We start from the raw sequence: 20,241 nt of genomic DNA, 5'->3' as shown, positions 1-20,241 counted from the left end.
TCCGTGAGTTAGACTGTCCGTTTTCCTAAAACGAGAAAAAACCAGAAAATGGAGAAACATTAGTTTTCAATTAGAACTAATAAGAAATGGGACCCCGCCGTGAATGTAGTAGGCTACACGATGAGGGTCCTAATTAAAACTGACTAATGGCTTAAAGCAAACGGAAGGCCTCATGGCCCCATGGGTAAGCCGGACACTTTTGGTCAAAAACAAATCGCTACCAAACCGAAAGTCGGAAGATAAGCCGTCGTTGGCTACACATCTCGCTCTGCTTCTTTAACCTCGAGAGCGTAGGAGCGGTTTCCGGGTCGGCAATTGTGCAGCGCTAATTTAACGGCTCATCTGTAATCCCCGGTGCCCGGTCCCCGGAGTGGGTGGAGAGAATAATTTTACGCACTAACACACACGCACGCAAACCAATACACCGACGAGCGAAACGCAATAGAAGTCGTTGAAAGGGCAACTTTCGGTTTTTTCATCCCTCCCCAAGGTCCCGCGGGAGGCTCGCCCAGAGTGAAAGGATTCTTACGAGGGTCGGAGCGGACTTTGGCGTGGAAATCTTTCTCCATCGAGCCGTGCCGAGCATAAATGGTCCACCCGCCCGCCTATCGTATGATGATCCACTCCGTTTGGTCCTTCCGGGCGGGCGTAGCGTAACGGCAAACGGGGTATCACATGTCCGCCTCACGGCGGGGACACGTTTCCTTGTATGCCCTCCTTGAATGGTTGGCCAGCCGGCCAAGGTGGGTGTCGTCGCCTGAGGCGACATAATCTTTCTCTACTCTTCTACGCCTCGGGCGGGTGACGGAACTTGAACTCCATCATCTCTCCACGCGTTTCTTCGGGCGCCTCGGGCGATTCCATTCTTTTCCGATTTCTCCGTACACTAAAGTGAGATAAAAGCCCAGGGACACACACACACACCGAGCCCGAAGGTGAGTTTATGTTTATGCGGTCGGGTATTGTGTTATCGCTTCCTGCGTGACCGGCGGATGGTCCGATAAGGTAGCATATAAAAAACAGGAAAAACAGTTCCGAGCCGCTTCGAGCTAAGAAATTACGGCCTTTCTTCTCGCCTAGCGGTTGGCCGGGGGTTTATCTGGATCATCGGTGGACGGGTCCCGGCGAGCTTCGGGGGGTATCGTATCGTTGTTTCCTTTCATAGTCTGTCGCCTCGGGGTCCCAGCGGCCCCGCGTTGAGCCCTCTGCCGAAAGGTTAAATTAATCCGTCACGTCCGCGGGGTTCCGGAGAAGCCAGGAAGTATCTCCGCCGACGGCACAAAAGGAGTAGAGAGCGAAAATTTCACACGCACACACACACACAGACAGTGCGGGACGACCCTTTCTGGGTGGCATCGGGCCCCGGGCCGGGTCTTAGTATTTCTCACCGAGCCGAGTCGTGAAGGAAGCCTCCTTTGATGATTTTGCATAAGATTCCGTTCGGCCGAAGACCCTGGATCTGCCGGAAAGGTGGAAATGATTTTGAATAATGAGTTTGCTTTGAAATTGACGTAATTGGACCCTTTTCCTAATCCTATCGATAGCGACCGACAGAGAGAGAGTGAGACAAGCCGATGAGCGGCCGTTGACAGGAAGGCTGCTAGGTCGAGAGGGCTTCGGTGTCCCTGCGTTAATCGGTGCTGCGTAAACAGAGGAACGGATCGGAAGAGGTCTCAAAATACAGCTTCTTTCGGAAGGATGGTGGTGTGCAATAAATATTTATCCGGCAAATCCGAAGTCGGAACCGAATCTGCAAAACAGAAATCGATCGTTTCGCTCCACACAATTGCGCATCCGCATCGTGTCCTGTGGCCGAGAAACTGTCCCCCGAAACCCCTGCGGCCTCACAAAATAACAATTAGTTTGGCAACTAATTTCGATACTTTGCAGCACACGTTAGGCTGTCGCCATTCCGGAGACCTTCCAGTTGGGAAGATCCTTTGCCAGGAGAGCGCATTCCGACCTTGCGGGGCCAGCCTGCAGGCAAGGGCAAGGTTTGTGGTTCTTTTTGCTGTTTCGTCCGGCGGTCCTTTAAATTTACCTCCGCAAGGCCGCTGGCACCGGGCCAAACCGGGAGCCGGCCATTGCCGAACTATCGGCAGCCGAGGTCACACACTGCAGTAGTATTCATTAGTGAGTTCCGTACAGTACAGAGTACAGTGTGTTGTTGTGTGCACTCGAGACCAACTTTTTTGGGAATTGCCCCCCCGGGGGGTTGATGCTGGAGTGGCGTCGCCGCACGGCGCACGGCGGAGAGACAGAAAAAGGCATAACCATAAACCGCACATGCTGCTGCTGCCGCCGGCCACGCCGGAACCGTTACGCTTAATGCTCGAAGCCATTACAAACGGCAATCCCCTCGGTTCCTAAATCATGTCGCCATGATCGGAACGCACGCATCCGTCTGCTGGCCTGCGCGATGCGGTCCGATGCGGCCCCAAATATGTTGTCCCCTTGCGAGCCACATGTGTTGGGTTTGGCTCGAAAGCCGTCGGTCGAAAGGGACCATGGGGCATTCCTTCCGCCAACTTACTTTGCAGCCGGACGGAGGGAACGATTTTCTTCTCTAAACAGACGTTAAAAAGGACGAACTTGTTAACAGGAGAAAACAACCACCACTGTGCCCGAAGTTTGCCCCAAAAGATCAAGAATAATCATAATTCTTTGTAGCTCCCCGGTCGGTGTCGGGCCAAAAGTTTATCATCACCGAAGCACCAGCATTTTTAGAGAATGAATACAAATTATTACTAAAGTTTTGCAAACTCAAATCGTCGGCCCTCAGGCCGGGTGTTGTCCTGCAGCATAAGAGACCCGAGGCCCAAGGGCGACTGATGAGCTATTCATTTTTGTTTCACTCTTGCTCGGATGCCGGCTCGGTCAGTCACCATCAAGAGTGGGCGCCGGTTGAATGCTAAATAAGGCGCAGGCATGACTCCCAGGTGCCCTCCGGGGAAATCTCCCCGGACGGGGCCGTTGCTCACAGGCTGTTGAGTGACCGTGCGGCACGACTTTCGTGCGCATCGAGAAGTGATAACAAGTTTAGTGTCGTTGAAAAGCGGCGGAAGCAAGCCAAACGTAAACAAAAAATCCTTCTGCCAACACTGCGGGAGGCCTACCCGAAACGGTTCTGCCAGCGACAGTCGTCTCGTTGGCGTTAGCAGCAGCCCAGCCTGCAGTGGCTTCTAATTTAGCACATCCGCAACGGGTGCCTACGGCTGACAAACGGCGTGACCGAGGCCAGACAGAAATCATTTAGCGGCAAATAATCGCAAATGCGGCAAACAGTGGACAGGTTTTTGGACAACCTTTTTGGGCGCAATATGATGTTGATCTGTGTGTGGTGAGCACCGGTTTTAGGGTCCCTATCCCTGTCCCTAGGACGGCCTTGTTCCGAGTCACAATCAATGTGCGAACGGTGGCCTCGGTGATAGAGGAAACCCAATCACACGATGATGCTGTTGCTGCCGAATGATGAGAAAGAGCCCTTCGATTGTTGGCCGTTCGCCACGATTGCCCGTCGATAAAAGACACGTCAAGTGACGCGCTCATCAACGTTTCGATTGTTGCCATTTTAGCTGCCTCTCTAGAACTGAAGGTGGCTTAACTGAAAACAGGATCCACTGGCCGCCCTGGGCGGATAGTGGCCTAAAATTTAAGCATTCGCCTTAGGATCCTCCCGATTTAGGATGCTGCTCCTTCTCTTAAAGCCCCCACAGCTAACTACGATTCCGTGTTGGCCGTGTGTGGGTTCGTTTCGTGACCAGCGCAGCAGCCTGGATGGCCAGCACCGTGCGCCACTGTTTGATGCAATAAATAATCTTTAACTTGGCATGTAATAATGCATGCCATCAGCCGCACGGTCTTCCGGTTGGTCACGGAGAACAGGAAGCAACCGGAAGCCACCGATGCCACCGATGCCGAAACGGGCGCCCATCAAAAGCTGCACAAACACGTAAACATCCGATAAAGGAAATCCCTGCACGACCACGGAAAGGAAGGCCATTTTCCTTCCCACCCGTTTTTTCTTCACAAAGGCTGATCATGAGCGCGCCGAGCGCCAAGCGGAAGGCGTGAAATAGACCGACCGACCGACAAAAAAGAAAAGGAAAAAAATGGACGACACCGGAAAAGTTGGTCCTGAAGTCGCGGCCAGACAACCAGCCAACCAGCCAGCCAGCGAGTGGGAACTAATTTTTGCCATTGATCGAGTCCTTTTTGCCGGGCGCGCGGTCTTAGCGGGCCCAGCGAGCCGTGGAAAGTTAGCGTCGACCGACGGCGGCAGCGTGTGACTTCCGGCAGGACGGGGGCCGCAGACAGCAGAGACGGTCCCGGCAGCCGAATTCGGTGGGCCGTGGCCTCGCGGCGAACAAAAATTAATCGACCACCGGAACACGCGGAGCGGCGAGCGAAGTGAAAGTTTTGCGCCGTAAGATTTATTTGCCAAATACCTCTTCCTTTGTCTTTTTTGCCAGGCCTACCCGGATGGCCCGCGAAAGTGAAGAAAGAGAATAAATTATTCCTTCTTGGCCGTGCCGCCGAAGCCGTTGAACCAATTAGTGGCATGATGGCCGTGGGAGCCGGGAATTTGGATGTGCCAAACAAGGCAGGAGGCGCATGATTTGGCCGTTTACTATTTAATTTAGCGAGCCAAAGCATCGCACTACGACTGGCTCCAGCATTCGGCCGGACGGGAAGGGATTAAGAAATTAATTCCATTGTTGTCTGTGATACTTGGGCCGCCTTCACGAAGCCAAAAGTCGGTTGCGTTTGAAGGAAGGTAATAAAAAAAAACCCAAACTCTCGGTCGTGCCTTGACAAAAGTGTCAATAAATCGGAAATGAAATCACTTACATGCGAGGTCAGCAAAGTTTGCTGGTGCTGAAGGGAGTGTCCCGAAAGTTTGCCACGCTCCGGAAGCGCCGAGTACTGGCAGCAACCGCAACCTCAATCCGTAGTACGGAGCGCCCCGTCCTCACAGACCTCGGTGTGCAAACATTCTAAAACAACATCCCGGGTATCCCGGGTTCGAAGGGGAGAAACCGGAAGTTACCAATTTCGAGCCCCGGTTGGCGTTGGTTGGGTGCGTTGGCGTCGAGTGGTCACTCCGGAGCGTTAGTGAGTAAAATGAGGTTCGAAACATGAACCCGTCCGGGGGTTTGGCTTCACTTCCGGTTCGGGGCCGGGACATCGAACACTCCGGGAAATGTCAAAGTTGCTTGCTTGCAAACACAACTGGGCAGCAACTTTGTACAATCCGAAGCCAACTCATCGATGGCCATCGGGAAGGACCTTCTTCTCGGTCGGTTTTGGCTGGACAACTTTTCCATGCCGCATCCCGGGGGACGTTTATTGACGGATGGTTTCAAATTTTATTCCACTTACGGTCAAAAGTCGGTCCAAGTGCGCTAGAATAAAGTTGGAAGCTAATTCCGTAACGCGGAAAAACGGAAGCTCGGAATTGAAATCGTAGCCGTAGAAACACACTCGCTTCGGATTTTCGTTGTGACAATAAATAACACGAAAAGCCGGAGCGGGCACGTTATTGGATTTTAGGTGAAACCCATTTTATCGCCGGTGAGCCGCCAGGTTCGCCGGTTCGGGGACCGGTACGGAGACGGGTTGAACATTTCCATTCGGCTTATCGCACCCCGATCGGTCGGTCGGGTCCGTGCCGTCGTACACGCGGAGAGATCCAAGCGGCCTTAAAGCTGATTGGATGGAACTGGAAGCGGCAAAGCGAGCAATCATCCACCCCTCCCCAAAAACCGGGACCGGGTCCAATTTTAGATCTCGATTCGATTCGAATCCTTCCGCGGACAAACGGCCAAGCTAAGGGTAAGCTAGGCGTGCGTTCCGCGACCGATTGAATTGCTTCTGCATGGTCCGGATTTCCCGTGGACTTTCCCGCTCACCGGAACACCGGGCCGCGAGTGTCCCCTTTAACCGGACCGAGCAACGGAAGTGGCTTTTCATGTTCACAACACAAACCTCGTGGCCTTAACCCCAGAGAGGGAGAAATAGAGCGAGAGAGAGAGACAGCGAGATAGCTGATAAAACATCAAGTTAGAAGGCCAGGAAATGGACTATGGACAATGTTGGGACGTGACGTTTCCGGCCGCTTTTGTCATCGGTGGGCGTTGGTGGGTAGCAAAAGTTAGTTCATCAATTGACAGGAAGCAAAACACCCTCGACACATGACCGCCACAGGATCCGGAAAATTCTGCCACACATCGGTCCATCGGACGGTCCGGGTCCGGTAGCCAGAGTCCACTGGGACTGGGGTTTTTTGCTGTTTCGGTTTCCGGTTAGTTGAGGGTACTCCAAAGTTTTGATCTATCATTTGAAGCCTGATCTGGCCTTTTCGGTTTGGGGAACGTTCATTTGGTCCACAATGGGTTGGTGGTTGCGTGTCTCAAGGTTTCACAATATTTACTGCTTGGCCAATGATTAACAAATTAGACTATTTAGAGGCGGCAGTTGAGCGGTCTCGCCGGTTTGTTAGAAAAATTACGGATAAATTCTTGTACAAATTACGAATACAGCCTACGAATAAAGGGCCGCAAAATGTGGCCTACTTTGGGTCAGTTTTACTGATTCCTAGTGATGGCAAATAAATTGAAAGTGTTCGGGTGGGTCGCTGTGATCGGAATAAAAATCAATTTCCTCGCGAACTCATTGGAGCGGAAAAAATGGTGGGGATCACGGAGATGCCAATAAATCATCCGCCCGCACAGTCTGGCGGTGAGGCCTAGTCTTTAACGGAACGTGACCACACGGGTGCGGGGAAGGTCTATGTGGTCCAGCCGCTCCATTGGATCCTCCTTTCAAGTGCAACCCACCGAATCTTTCCACCATCATCCGGGTCTTCTGTGTGCCCGCCGATGATAGAATAGCAACAAAATGGGTCCAGAGCGGGCGAGTGATTCCAGAAAAGTGGGGGCCACGGCCGTGCTCAAGTCGTCTTCGGCAGAAGAGTTGATGCCCGCGGGGCCGCCCCGGCAGGAAATAAGAATCCATCATAAGACTTCCCGATACCCGACACGGTTCAATAAAAACATGTTTGCCTATTTGCGGTCCTTTTCGGCCCGGCCATGATCCGGCCCGAACGAATATTCGGTCTTATTTTCCAGTTCCCTGAAATATTGAAAAGCTTCCCGCAATAGCATTAGCACCGGGTGAAGGACAAATTCATCCTGGCCTCACTCGACGGCAACCGCACGGCACACTGCTGTGGAAAGTAACTCTCCCCGATGCCCGTGGCAACCGGAACGAGAGGTTGCTGTGATCAACCCCGCGCGTTGCCGGGTACTTTGGATCACTTCGGCATCATACATATGATGGATGAGTTGCGCATGATGCGTGCACATTGACACAGTGACAGCACAAACCCGCCTCCTTCAGCTGCCGACATTGTAGTCGGTATCCCTCGGGAAACGTCGCGAAGCGTGACTTACCAATGAGCTGCCGCATCGTTTACTCTTCATTTTTTTTCTCTTATTTGCTTAGTCAACAGGAATGGGCTTTAACCAGCGCGGCGAATAAATCCATATTCTACTTTTGACGAGTGTTCTGAAGTGGGTTGACTGTAAATTCTGTGACTCTTCGTTGTTAGGAACAAATGAACAGGGTAAGGACAACATGAACACAATCTTCAACAAACCCAGCCTACCTCAGCAGCCCGGCTAGCTCAGTCGGTAGAGCATGAGACTCTTAATCTCAGGGTCGTGGGTTCGAGCCCCACGTTGGGCGATTCCCACCGTTCTTTTTTCTTTTTTATTTTATTGTATGTCTATTGCTTAAATAACTATCTGACCCGGCGAACTTTGCTCCGCCTTTGTTCCGGGGAAATAAATAAGCAGATTTAGGATTTTATCAAGTTCAGTTTTTTATTAGGATTAGGATAAGGATAAAAAAATGTAGTATTTTAATGATTCTTTAATAGGCTGTTTTGGACTTTTTTAGACTTTCTTGTTTTCTTCAGTTAAGTATCTTGTGATACACTACAATTTTTCCTTGCAAGCTTCGCAATCAAGATAAGCTAGCATATAGATAAAAAGCAATGCTTTCCTATTGCAACGTGTCCTTCTATGCCACATAGTCACATTTCTAAAAATAAATTACGGCCCACGATGAAGCGGCACTTTTTCGTTCAACCCACGAACGCTTTTAATGCTCAGGGCTTACTGTGATTGGTTTCCACGATTGTTACTAATGAGAGCATTACGACGCGGGTTGGCATAAAACGAGCATCGCCCGCAAGACTAGCGTCGGTCGATTCGTTCGTGTTGCGGACCCTGTCTCAGCCACTCGGCTGCGGAGTGTAGCACCCACCGGGAGAATGTATTCTTTGTCCCGCCAACCAACCCATCGATCCCGCCGCCGCTGTGTTCAGGGTCTTACTTTGGGGAATTTTGGTGCTCCCTCCTGAGGACTGCATCACGGGGGTTACGGACCTCAATAATTGACAGCCGGCGAATCATGGGCCGGCTGGCCACCAACATAAAATGGAAAACCCATCGGTGCGCTGTCCTTCGGCGGGATGCATTAATTGATTGTTGCCACTCCTGGGTGGGCTATTCAGGAGCCATCGATGAGGCCCACAGCAAATCATTAATATTGTCGAACACGACGCACACGATCGACCGCGCAGCATAACATTGTGTCTTCCCCGGGGGAGGGAGCGCCCACCCAATGCCGCGACCGCAACCGGCGGCCCGATGGATAAATGATGCTCGCTGACAGCGAGAGAACATCCATGTTCTATTGTTTCGTAGAAAATGCTACAAATTTGCTGCGGCGCTTGCCGTGTCGAAGCGCGCTGCTATCGGCAAAGGACACTTCTCGACGTCGAGATTGGCGTGTGGGCGCGTCCTGGGCGGCGGCCACCGACATGGTAATTGTGGTGGTGGTGGTGAATTCGATCAATCAATCAATCAATCTATCATCATCAATTTTCTGGCCACCGTCTCTGACGATTATGTTGTCTCAGAGCGCGCTCCAGAGAGAGAGTGGAGAGAAAGTGAAAAAAATCAAGTATGCTGGAAGATGGCTTTTCGAGGAACTTCTATTGAGTCGCGCTTCTTTCGGTGGCAATGGACAATCTTGCGAACGCGAAAAAGTTCACCTCGTGGCCACCACACAGCTTTGTAACTTTTGCTGTGTAAAGCGTCCGGTTTGGATTATGTTGCAACTTCCTATCTAACGATGAAAGAGGCCGGATGTGCTGTCGTGTAGTGAATGATGGATTGTTTTAACCTGTGGCAAACCGACAAAGGGTCTTTGGCGATAGTCGACTGAGATAGAGAGAGAGAGAGAGAGCTAAAGACATTGATAAATTAATTACGGGACAGCGCAAGAAACATGCTGCCGCAGCATGTTGGCCACACCCGGGACGAGGGGTTGGAGCGCGTGTTGAACGCACTTCCTAAGCCGGGAGAGGACACACTTTTGTGAGGATTTTTCGTTGGCCCATGTCGCAGTAATTAATTTTACCCACCTGCCCGCTAAGCTCCTTAAGCCCGAGCAGCAGCAGCGTATAGGCAACGTGGCCTAGACACACGGCACCGGGCCGGGCCATTGATGGCAAACTTTGGCCACGTTAACGCTTGCGGCGCACCCATAAAATGCACTTATCGGCAGTAAATTTTTCCACCGCCAATTTCCCGCAGCTGTTGCGCGTTAGAGTGTACGGGACAAAACTTTGGACCATAGATGTCTCCGCACCCCGCTTCTTGTGGTCCCCCTACGGTTGACGGAGGAACCCGGAATGCAAACGGTGAAATTTGCCCACATGTTCGAGGATGTTCGATGCTGTTTTCTCTACTATTCGGAGTATGTCCGGTTAAAAAACGGATCCACTTTTCCAGTTTACTAGTTTACGAACCACCGTAAACCCAACCCCCGGGGGGAAATTGCCTAGCGGAGTTTCCTTCCCACTGTGGAAAACAATATCCGCACGGCAACCACGCGGAAGGACAAACTTTTCTCTTCCGCTACAAATTAATGGAAATGTGCGCTCGTGGCTCCGTAAGGCGGAACAGATTTTTTAATGTGAACGTAATTCGGGTAATATTAGTTCGCAAATGGAAGGTGTCTGGAAGTGTCCCTTACGAGCGTGGTTTCTTACGCCAGTGCGGACTGATCTTTTCGACCAGACGCCACGGGACGTTGCAATGGGGCCAGCCCACCATAGCACGCCCGAAATCATCGGCTTGAGTCGCCTGCACAGTAACCGGCCGTGCCTGGGAAAAAGTTGGAAAAACAGATGATTGAATCCGGAACGCCACGGCAAGGAGAGTACTGCAGAGACACCATTTACATAACAATAACCAAACAATCTACCAACTCCCGAGGCCAGCTTTCAGAGGCCGAGAGCTGTGTGTCTGAGGGAATTCCCACTGCGAGTAATCCTTTCAACGCTACCGCCGGTACCGGTCCGGACACTCTGTGGCCCGTAGTCAACTCTTCTTCTCTGGGCTACTGGCCGGACCGGAAAAGATGAACCGAATGGGAAATGGGCTTCTTCACTGGCACTAGCACTAGCTGAGTGTCTTGCAGTGAGATCTGCCGGTTCCGGCCCGGCTTTCTTCGCAACACGTGCCGCTCCGAGCCTGATGGTGGCCGAGAGAAGGCGCCGTAAAATGGCCAGTAATTCGGAGAAGAACAACACGGCGAAGAACTTACCGCAGCACGGCATGCTGTCCTAAATCGATGTTGGAAAGTGTGAAGCACTGGCATCCGGTAATTGGTTCGCTTTGCGGAGTAGAACCGGACTGACGGTACGACGGGGCACGGCTTTTGGGCGGGGTACGGGCTGAACATGGCCGAGCAGATTCTGCGAGGGTCTGCGATTTGCGAGGTTTTAAAATAAATCACAGTTTGAGAGTTCGTCGTTTGAAGCGTTTCGGAGCGGAAGTTGTCTAATGTAACGTGGCCCGAGCGCCACAAATTCCCACAATGGCCGCGCAGTGCATCAACCCGGTTGCTGCTAATGGGTTAAAAAGCCAATGATTTAGTTTAATGAGCCGTTCATCGACTGCATCGATTTCGCTACCGTGGCGCGCTTTGAGCTAATATCCTGCCGCTTAATCTGATGGCTATCGCAATGCGCGCACGCATCATATATTTCATTTAGCGCGCACACAAACGCAAACGCATTAAAACGGACGGGCCGCCATTTGGTTTGTGGCCGTGGGTGTTGCCGGCGAATTTACCACGCGTAATGAAAATTTGTTGGGCAAACCAAATTCGCTATTTATTGCTAATTAGTGCGGAACCGAAGGAGGGCGCGCGGCGGCCACGGCACGCGGGCGGAACACACATAATAATGCTGGATCATCAGTTTCTATTTGTACGCAAACACACACACGCTACCCGGGCATATGGCACTGTCTAAATTTGCCGATGGTCCCAGCCAGCCAGCCTGCGTGGTGTTTTGTGTCCTGTCCGCCTCAAATGATTGGTTTTTATACGTGGAAAGTTAAATTGCAATTAACACACGCCCAAACAAGCGGACCACGGACCAGCCGTCGGATGGCAAAAACAAATACAAACCGACGGAACATGTGCTGGTGCCGGCGGCTTAACGGCTGCAGTATTTTTTGGGGTCGATATTTTGCAAAATTTGCAAATTACTACCCCCGACGGTCGAGCCGAAACAGATGTTCCGCGTAATGGAACTGGCGTGGCCATTGGAGTTCGCTAATGTTCCGGTACGCGGTGGTGCTGCGATCAGGATTCGATATATTGACAGTTCCAAAATTAACCACAAGCCTCCGGGGCGGCGCACCAGCACCAAATACACCAGCAGAATGCAATGCGGATTTGGAATGGCCAGGAAGAAAAATTAGCTCGATAACTAGCCGTCCAGCGCCAGCGCAGTGGTGTAGTGTTGCGGAAATAATGGCATCCGAAAGTTGGAAGCAACCCTCTGTCTCCGGAGGGCAGAAGGTACCGAAAGTAATCAAAACTCTCGATGGTGGTTGCCGCCTTTTTTTGGTCGAAAACTAGTTTAGCAACGCTTTGACAGGTTTCCGTTCTCTCCGGCGGTGGCGGCGGCGGCGGCGGACCATGGTACTAAAATGGTTAAATGATCCTCACCAACAGCTGCCAACGTGGTGGGGAAAAGAAACCAAAATCCAATTGCGCCAGGAATCACGAAGGACGGCAATCAAAAGTTATCCGAAAGTAAAGGACTCCTGCGGGTGCCGGGTCGCTAGGGTCGAACCGTTCCGTTTCGGTTTCCTCGCTGCAAATAGCGATTGGTTATTGTAATCGATTTTCGTACTCAGTTCGGTGCCATCTACCGTTTACTGGCGAAGGATCGAAAGGAGTTTGGTATGATTCGGTGGGCCAGTGAACGCCAGTTCGCCGGATAGGTTCTGCAAATCTTCAATCTTAAAAAATTACAAAAAGAAAACTTAACTAAATAATGGAACGATGGTTTCGAAAACAGCGCAGAACGGGCGGCTAAGTCAACGTTTACTCAATCGCTGCACAAGTTTCTGTTCTGATCGATCGAAAAAACGGCACCGGCAACGGTTGTTTGGCGGATGGCAGGCTCTCGGCGCGAGCTTTTGTTTCCCGGTCCGGGTTTTTGAGCGGAAGGATCTGTGGCGGCGAAAGTACCGGATCATAAACTAGCTTCCGGGCGATTGGTGAAATGTGCAGCAATTTGCAGTGTAAATGTTCGATGGTCGTTTCCCCACTTTTTATTCCCGCACGGGCCGATAATTGATGGCGAAAGTGGAATCCAGCTTGCTAAATGGTTTCGCCGGTACATCGACCGCCTTCTGGCGTTCGGCGCCGGAAATGCTGCTCCCGACATCGGGTTAATGGTTTGTGTGTGAACCCTCGGTTTTCGGTCCCGGCCCGGTTCGATGCCAGAGCTCGAAGGAGTGCACCGAGAATCAATTTACCGGACCTGCACAGGGTAACAGGGTCGTCTCCGCTCGTTTCGGTGTCGGCGGAAGGATTTGATTAAGTCTAGTGGCGCACTCCAAAATCATCTCACAACAGCGCTCGACATTCACATTGTCAACATCGCACCCCCGTGGCGAAGTGTGTAAATCTTCGTCCTCGCACCGGCAAACCCACTCGACCCTGACGTCAACAGTGTGATACCGTCGTATCGGCGATTCAATTAGGGCCCTCCTTTTATCGCCGGGGCGTTGGCGCCGAAAAGTGTTCCTTCGAAAATTATCCAAATTCTTGGATCTCCGCGCCGATCGAAATGCGCCGAACCGAACGCCGCGCACCATTTGGCACAAGAAGTAATTTATTCGACACAAATCGATCGGAAGAACGGATAAGATTCGGGCGGGCAAAAAAACGCCAAACAACGCCCCAGGAAGAAAAAACGGGCACGGAATGCCTTTCAGCGCATACTTTTCGTCAATCGAAGATGTTTTTCCCGTTTCTTTTGTTGCGTCGTCAGAACGAGACGCAAGACGCACAGACGGCAGAGTGCGAGAGAGAGAAAGAGAGAGAGAGCTGCTGGCTGGGAATGGAGCTGCTTTTTTCCGCAGCCAGCTCTGATGAGTGATTTTGGCCTCTCCTTAGGGAAAACTCATTAAGCAACCATTCGAAGTCGGAAAAAAGATGCAAAACACAGGTTTTTTGGAGGTTGAAAAAGAAAATCGATTACGATTGCACATAAATTATCTACAATCTGTTGCAACCAGGTACTACTAGGGACCAAAAACCAAGCGAGAATTCCTGATTAAAATTGAACCACTAAAAAGGTCAGCAAATGCTAACAGCACAGGAGAGATACAATTCAGTTAGTTAAGCTCAATTCATAAGCGCAACTTTTGAAACGCTACACAAACATGCCTCAAGCACGCACTTCCCGTTCCATTAGCGTCAATCGTTGTGCTGATTTCCGGGAGACGGAGAGCAGAAAAAACAACAGTGAAAAATACTTCAATCGGTAAGTGGGTGGTTCGCCGGGGCGTCATCTTCGTTTGCGCCGGACCAAAGGGAAACCGGATGCCGAAGCCGCCCGGAAGGAAGAGAGCCAGAAAACAACAGAAAGAAACCGGATACTTCGCAGGGCCGTCATCGCCGCCGCCGGGTGTATGCCGTCCATCGCCGTAATGGCGAAATTTCATGGCAGTCACCCCCCCCGCGATGGCAGATCCGCGATGTCATTTTGCCTAAACATGATCATGCTCCGGCGGTACCTTTCTCTCGTTTCCCGGGCGGAACGGAAGCTAATTTCTTACGGTGGGAAGTAAAACTAGCCGCAGGATGTTTGAAATTGCAAGCAATTTTCCCTCTCGTACAATGGCCCGTTCCGCTTTTTGGTGGCCATTTTCTTCCAAATCACGTCGGCCAATATTTAATAAGCGGCACCAGAGAGCAGAGCGACTCATTAGCGCCTTGGAGTGATATTTTCATGGCGTTAATATTCACGAGCTTGGTCAAACGCGCGTCTGTAGGAAGATTATTTCGCTAGCAGATTTCCCTCCTACCTCCGCGGAGGTTCTTAACGAGACGGCTGCATCGTTTTGTACGATGATAGTTCCCTCCAATAACGATATCGATAAAGTGGAATCGCTGCCCGCACACAGCCCGGTCCGAATTTTGGGACACCCGCGCCCCAAGAGACCGTACGGTTGGAGAACATCAAGAGGACTTTCCTTTGGATCCTTCCACACTTCTTGGAGTCCATTTGTCGGCACCTGGACCAGGCAGGTGGGAACAACATAAAACGAAACGTTGGCTCGGCAAAGCTCACTGGCTGTACGTTTGAGATCGCCCGCTTGTGGCGCCTTGGGACCGTGCAAGAAATGGACCAACCGAACCAAACAAAAAGAAAACGAAACAACATCATCAAAGCGATGCGGTTCAGCGATGCACTTTTTTGGCCCCAGGATACTTTTCGTGTTTGCTATTCACGAACGTTCGACGGGGTAAATGGGGGATCGCCGTTGCTTCTTCTGTAAATACGGCAACGGCAAAAAGGGCGACGGGTTCCTGAGACGTGTTGCGCTCGGAAAGCGAAGAAGAACCGAAGCGATTCGTATTCGTTCGAGGAGGACATCTCTCCGGTCTGCAGGCAATGCTCCCGGTGGTAATAAGAATGCTATTAAGGGCACCTTTAGTGTGGCACCTTCGGTGGAAGGTTTTCATTTTCCTGGCCACGGTTGACGGTGCCACTTTAAGGCTCACGCTGACGAGAATGAACGGATTTTTGTACGAGAAACGTTAAAGATATCGTTTTTATCCAACATAAGCTCGGCCGTTGCCATTCGAATGAAACACGTTCGTTTTGCGATCTGCATTCCGGAATAACTTTGTGACAAGCGACAACCGAAAAACAAGTACAGGAACCCCAAACAAACAAACATCGGGTCCACTGCAAAACCCTGAATAATCGGTTGCATTTGTCGCATTGCACCGTACCGCGGAACCGCGGGGAGGCCAAAGAAAACAGAAAAACAAATTCGCCTCGCGCAATACGTGCTCAATTACGCATCGGGCAGTGATTCGGATTTAATGGCTTTGGCTTTGACAAAAAAGGGCACGCCACTTTAACATCCTTGTTGAAACGTTGTGGCGTCGTTGCTTGCTGAGGCTGATAAACGTCTTTAATGGCCGTTCGCGTTGGGCTGAATCCTACTTTTTACGGACACGAATTTGAGATCGATTGGATTAACCCATTGCAACATTGAAGTCAGTGTCCCAGTAAGGCGAGGGACACTATTCATCAATACGATGACATCTTCCCGACCCATCACGGCGGTGGCCCGGATTGGCCACCCGGCAATTAGTGGCTAGTGGGCCGTGTTTTGTGCTTTTTCACGACCCCCCCGGGGGGGTTTACAAGCAACAGTTGGCACTAATCGCCTTACGCCCGTTTAGGTTTGGGCATCCGTAAGGGGTGCCATGTTCCGGCTCCGGCCATGTTCCATCCTCCGACTGTCCTCCACCGGTGGGGGATGATGATGCTAATGTACCCGGTCTCCGGGACCAGGAATAAATCATTGTTCTGCGTTCTGTCATGGCGGTTGACCATGCCGGGCCCTTCGTTGGGCACACGCAACAACCGCACGGCAGGCACGGTTGGGACCATTTTATGTGCCGTGTCCTTGAACTTTGTGCCACAACAAGCCCCACGTGCGCGCACACACACACAGAGGCTGGCACCAAAAACTCACCAAGTGAGAGAATTCAAGCGGTGTAATTAGTCCTTTGTGTTTCGTGTTCCGGCGTTTGGCGTGAGGCGGCGGCCACACCGAGGTCGAGGCTTCAAATTTCCGCATGAGACCCGACAGCCACACATTTGATGGCCCCTGTACATGCACAATCAAGTTTCAAGGCACCAGAGGCCGAGCACGAGAACGAGTACGAGGGTCTGGGTGTCCCGGCGAACACACTTTTCGCAGCCTTCGTAATTTACATTTTGAACCAAGAACCTAAAGAGTCGGCCCTCCCTTATCCGGTGCAAACGAGAGTGGCAGTAATCCGGTACCCAGGGAAGCCAATACATCCATAATGGGACCGGGTATATTTTTCTGCCTCGCTGGCGGAGGAAGGCTGGCCCAGCCAAAAAGGCGTTCCCGACACTTGTCGGCTAGTTGTGGTTAAAAAATATTCGATAATACACTTCATAAATATTCAACTTCCGACAGAGTGAGAAAACTACTATCGGTTGTGGAGCCGAAAACAGCCGAAAATTTAGTGTGACTCTCGCCACGAGGCCATCCCGCTGGCGAGGGGAAGCAAGCAAGGCCTTTGTGGTCGTTTTTTATGTCACTCGGAACCGGGTGACTTGTTTTTGCACCACCCGCCCGTAGTTCGTACGAGAAGAGAACGTAAGTGAAAGTGGCAATGAATAGTGTTGGGATTCGTATGATTGCTAAACCGGAGCGAACAGCGAGCGCGAGGAATTCAAACGCCATTCTTTAAGTACATTAAAACAAGCAAGCAAATGTTCTGTGTCCTTTTGCGGCCACGACATTGGGAGGCCGTCGGGAAGGGAAGAAAAATTAACCGTCGTAAGCGTAACGCCGTAACGTGTCCTTTTGTTTCCCCGATGAAGAAGCAGCAGCAGGGAACGCAGCTCGAGACAACACCTCGGTAAAGACACTGACAAAGAGAACGGCATAAATGGGTGGCCTCATAAATTTATGAGCGCTTTCTATTTCTGCTTCTCTTTTGGTCCTACCGAAGGCACACAACGGAAAGTGGTGCCAATGGTGGTGGTGGCAGCACGGAATGCGAGTTCTTGTGCCACGTCACCCGTGCTAAAGTTCAATTACCTTGTGCGCCGTCGGTCGAGCCCTCGCGATGACTTCCGACGTGGAACGGCCCCAAAGTCTTTTCGCCCCAGCTACAGCACTCACTGTGTCAACGGTAGTTTAGGGATCTGCATACGTCCCTTCCCACCCGGCGGAAGGCAACATATTTTTCTACTCCGAGGGTGTAAACAATCAAAGCATGAAAGCACGACGGCCAGAGTGCCACGGGTGAAAGCCTCACCAACCCGGTGTTTATGTTTGCCAACCACTTATCTGTCGCGAGTGGCAATTGACTGTGCGCCACGGGTATCCCTGAACGGGCATTTTAATGAGAAAACATCCAACATAATCTGTTTGTGTAATATGCTACGGATTGGAGGGGACACTTCAAACACTTTCGGGCTGGTAGTCGCCATTAAGCTGCTCAAAAATTAATCCTTAATTGCGAACGCACGCACGGCGCACTCATCGTTGTGTTGGCCAAATAAAACCGATTAACTACCGATGGAGGCGCCTGGTGGCTTTTATGTGGCGTGCACGGCGAACAAAGGGCCGCAAGGACCCCGTTCTGTGCCCTGTTTGTTTGTTCAAAAACAAAACACTAGGCATTCAGACGACGAACACAAAGACATAATGCACGGTACACAACGTGAAAAATGGCAACAAACGACACTCTATCAACACCCCGCGAACGAGGTGCGATGATAATTGTTGCTGGGGGCGAGGTGCGGGGTGGCCAGATTGTGTACATCCCCCGTCCGCGGGCGCATTGTTTCGTGGTGCATCCGCTACAATTAACCCTCCGCGCAGTACGGTGTGTGCGCGCTCATAAATCATGGTTTCCAATCGCGTGACGTGACTACGGTGGACGTCGGGTTTGCTCCGGTTTTTGTTTCACACAGGACATTGTGTTACACACGGGTCCGTGCCCTTGGACGAAAGCACCTCGCATGCGTGCGTGCGAATGGAAAGTAGGGACTGCAGGGACACTTCATAATCCGCCTTGACCGAATTCGGTTCGGTGATAGCGGAAAATGACTCGAAGCGGCAGTGATCGGTGAGTTTTCCACCATTCAGTGGAACACCCGATAGTGGCTGTGGATGAGTGGGCCCCCGCTGTCACTGGGCCATTCCGCACACACACGAGCACAATGGAGGAAGGAAAAAACCCGGAACATCCCATTGTCCTCGTTTGCGCTGGCGAAAAAAGGGGTATCCTTGCCGAGCAGCAACAGGATCACCAGTGGGTCGGTACGACCACCAGCTGCGCTGGTCACCATACATCGGGGGTTCGGTAGTGAGGATGAAAATGTCCTTCCGACCGGGCCAGGGTTCAAAGCGGATTACCGAGGGTTAAATGTGGAGGGAGTGCCCCATTTTAGGGATCGCCCTATTTTCAATACTTTAGACGAAAGCACGGACGGAAAATCAACAGATGGGAATGTGTTGCGATTATGTTGATCCTCGACTGTTGATCTTCGTAGAAGAAAGAGAAGGGATTAGATTCCGTAAGCTTTTTGTGCCTCTTTTTGCATAAAAAGCTATATAATTAATGATTCACAGTGAAAGTTCATTTCAATTTCAAGTCCACGAGCGGATGCGGATAAAACGAGGCACTTGCTGAAGGGTCAGCAAACCGGGCACTCCGATTTCAAACCGTTTGGATAACAAATCGAAAGTGCGGCCATAAAGGTCAGCCAGCACAACTCCGGCACCCTCCGACTCCGACTGTCGCCCGGCGAAGCGTCGCATGAGCCCCCCTCCGGTTCGAAAACGTTAAAATTAGTTTCTTGCCCGGGCCTCGGGCAGGTGAAAGCTATGGTAATCCAATGTAAAAGTTACGGTCATTGTTAGGCACCATTTCGGGGAGCGCTCTATCGAGCAATCGATCTGTTAAAGGTCAGCCCACCAAGTGGCACGAAACCTTGGTCCTGCGAAGGTCGAGCTAAGCCGACCGAGCGGTGGCCTCCGGAAAGCACACCATCGGGGACCGGGGGGAAGGCTTTGCACAAGGCACTTGAGGACACTCGAGTCGCACACACACAGAGCACGAGCCGCACGAGCCCGGAAGGACAATTTAGATAATGAATCCCAGCTTGAAAGTGATCCCGTGCGGAAGCTGTAATTTATACGCAGCCGTTTATTGAGCAAACATTGTTCCGTGCGGCGACATTTGTTCGTTGTCGGTGTCGGATCGGGTCTCTACGGTAATGGGCGACGAGCGATATGAAACATGAAACCAAGCCTTAACACGGCTGGTTAAGGCGTGCGACGCGGCGTAATGGCGTCCTGATGGCCCCCGAGCCCGTGTAAGAAATCGGAGTATTAATTGCCATATCATGCTCAGTGCAAAGGAATCGGGCATATTATTAGTTTTTTGTTTTAAAGTAAATCGCCTTAACGCCGAGACACTTGACGTTGATTGATAAGCGGCCAAGGAAGCCGACAATTATCGATCGCGTCGCCACGCGGCCGCCCGGTGGGAAGTATTCAATTTCTAAGCACTTCAACCCATAGAGCGAGGCCAAAGGCTGCGTTGGGTGTTGAATAGAACAAAGGGGCCCCTGAACCGTTGCTGTACTCGGGGGCTGCTCGGCCCTCTGGTGGTTCGATTTGATGGAAATAATTCATGCACCTCAGAAGCGGCGCATCGACGATCGCAGAAGGACCATCCCGAGGCGGCCCGCTCCGTGGGTTTTAATTAAACATTTACGTCACTCGCTTCAATACACGCGCGCCCAGGATGTCGGTCGGATGGTTCCTGCGGGTCAGCGATAATGCGTCAGCACAGGTTGGGGAGTTTGGTGCAATTTTCCCACTTTTCTCGCTGCGGTTTGCCGCACGAGCACGTGGCCGTGCTTGCGTTGCATGTTGCATCAACCTTCCGGCGGGTCCCGCGAGGCCAAAAGTTGACAGTATGGATGTGGACCGGAAATTGCATGTTGCTGAAATATGCATCCACCACCGTCCAGCGGCCGGCCGGCCAGTGGAGAAA

General features: G+C 51.6%; 1 non-coding gene across 1 annotated transcript; it reads left to right on the top strand.

Annotated features, from left to right (window-relative positions):
• The first annotated feature begins 7,676 nt into the window (after positions 1-7,676).
• Positions 7,677-7,749, top strand: Trnak-cuu (transfer RNA lysine (anticodon CUU)). The gene has a single exon. It is a non-coding gene; the product is annotated as a tRNA-Lys (tRNA).
• Positions 7,750-20,241: the final 12,492 nt, after the last annotated feature.

Source organism: Anopheles cruzii, chromosome 3, assembly GCF_943734635.1.
Source record: "Anopheles cruzii chromosome 3, idAnoCruzAS_RS32_06, whole genome shotgun sequence".
Lineage (NCBI taxonomy): Eukaryota > Metazoa > Arthropoda > Insecta > Diptera > Culicidae > Anopheles > Anopheles cruzii.
This window is presented reverse-complemented; position numbering and strand designations above follow the sequence as displayed.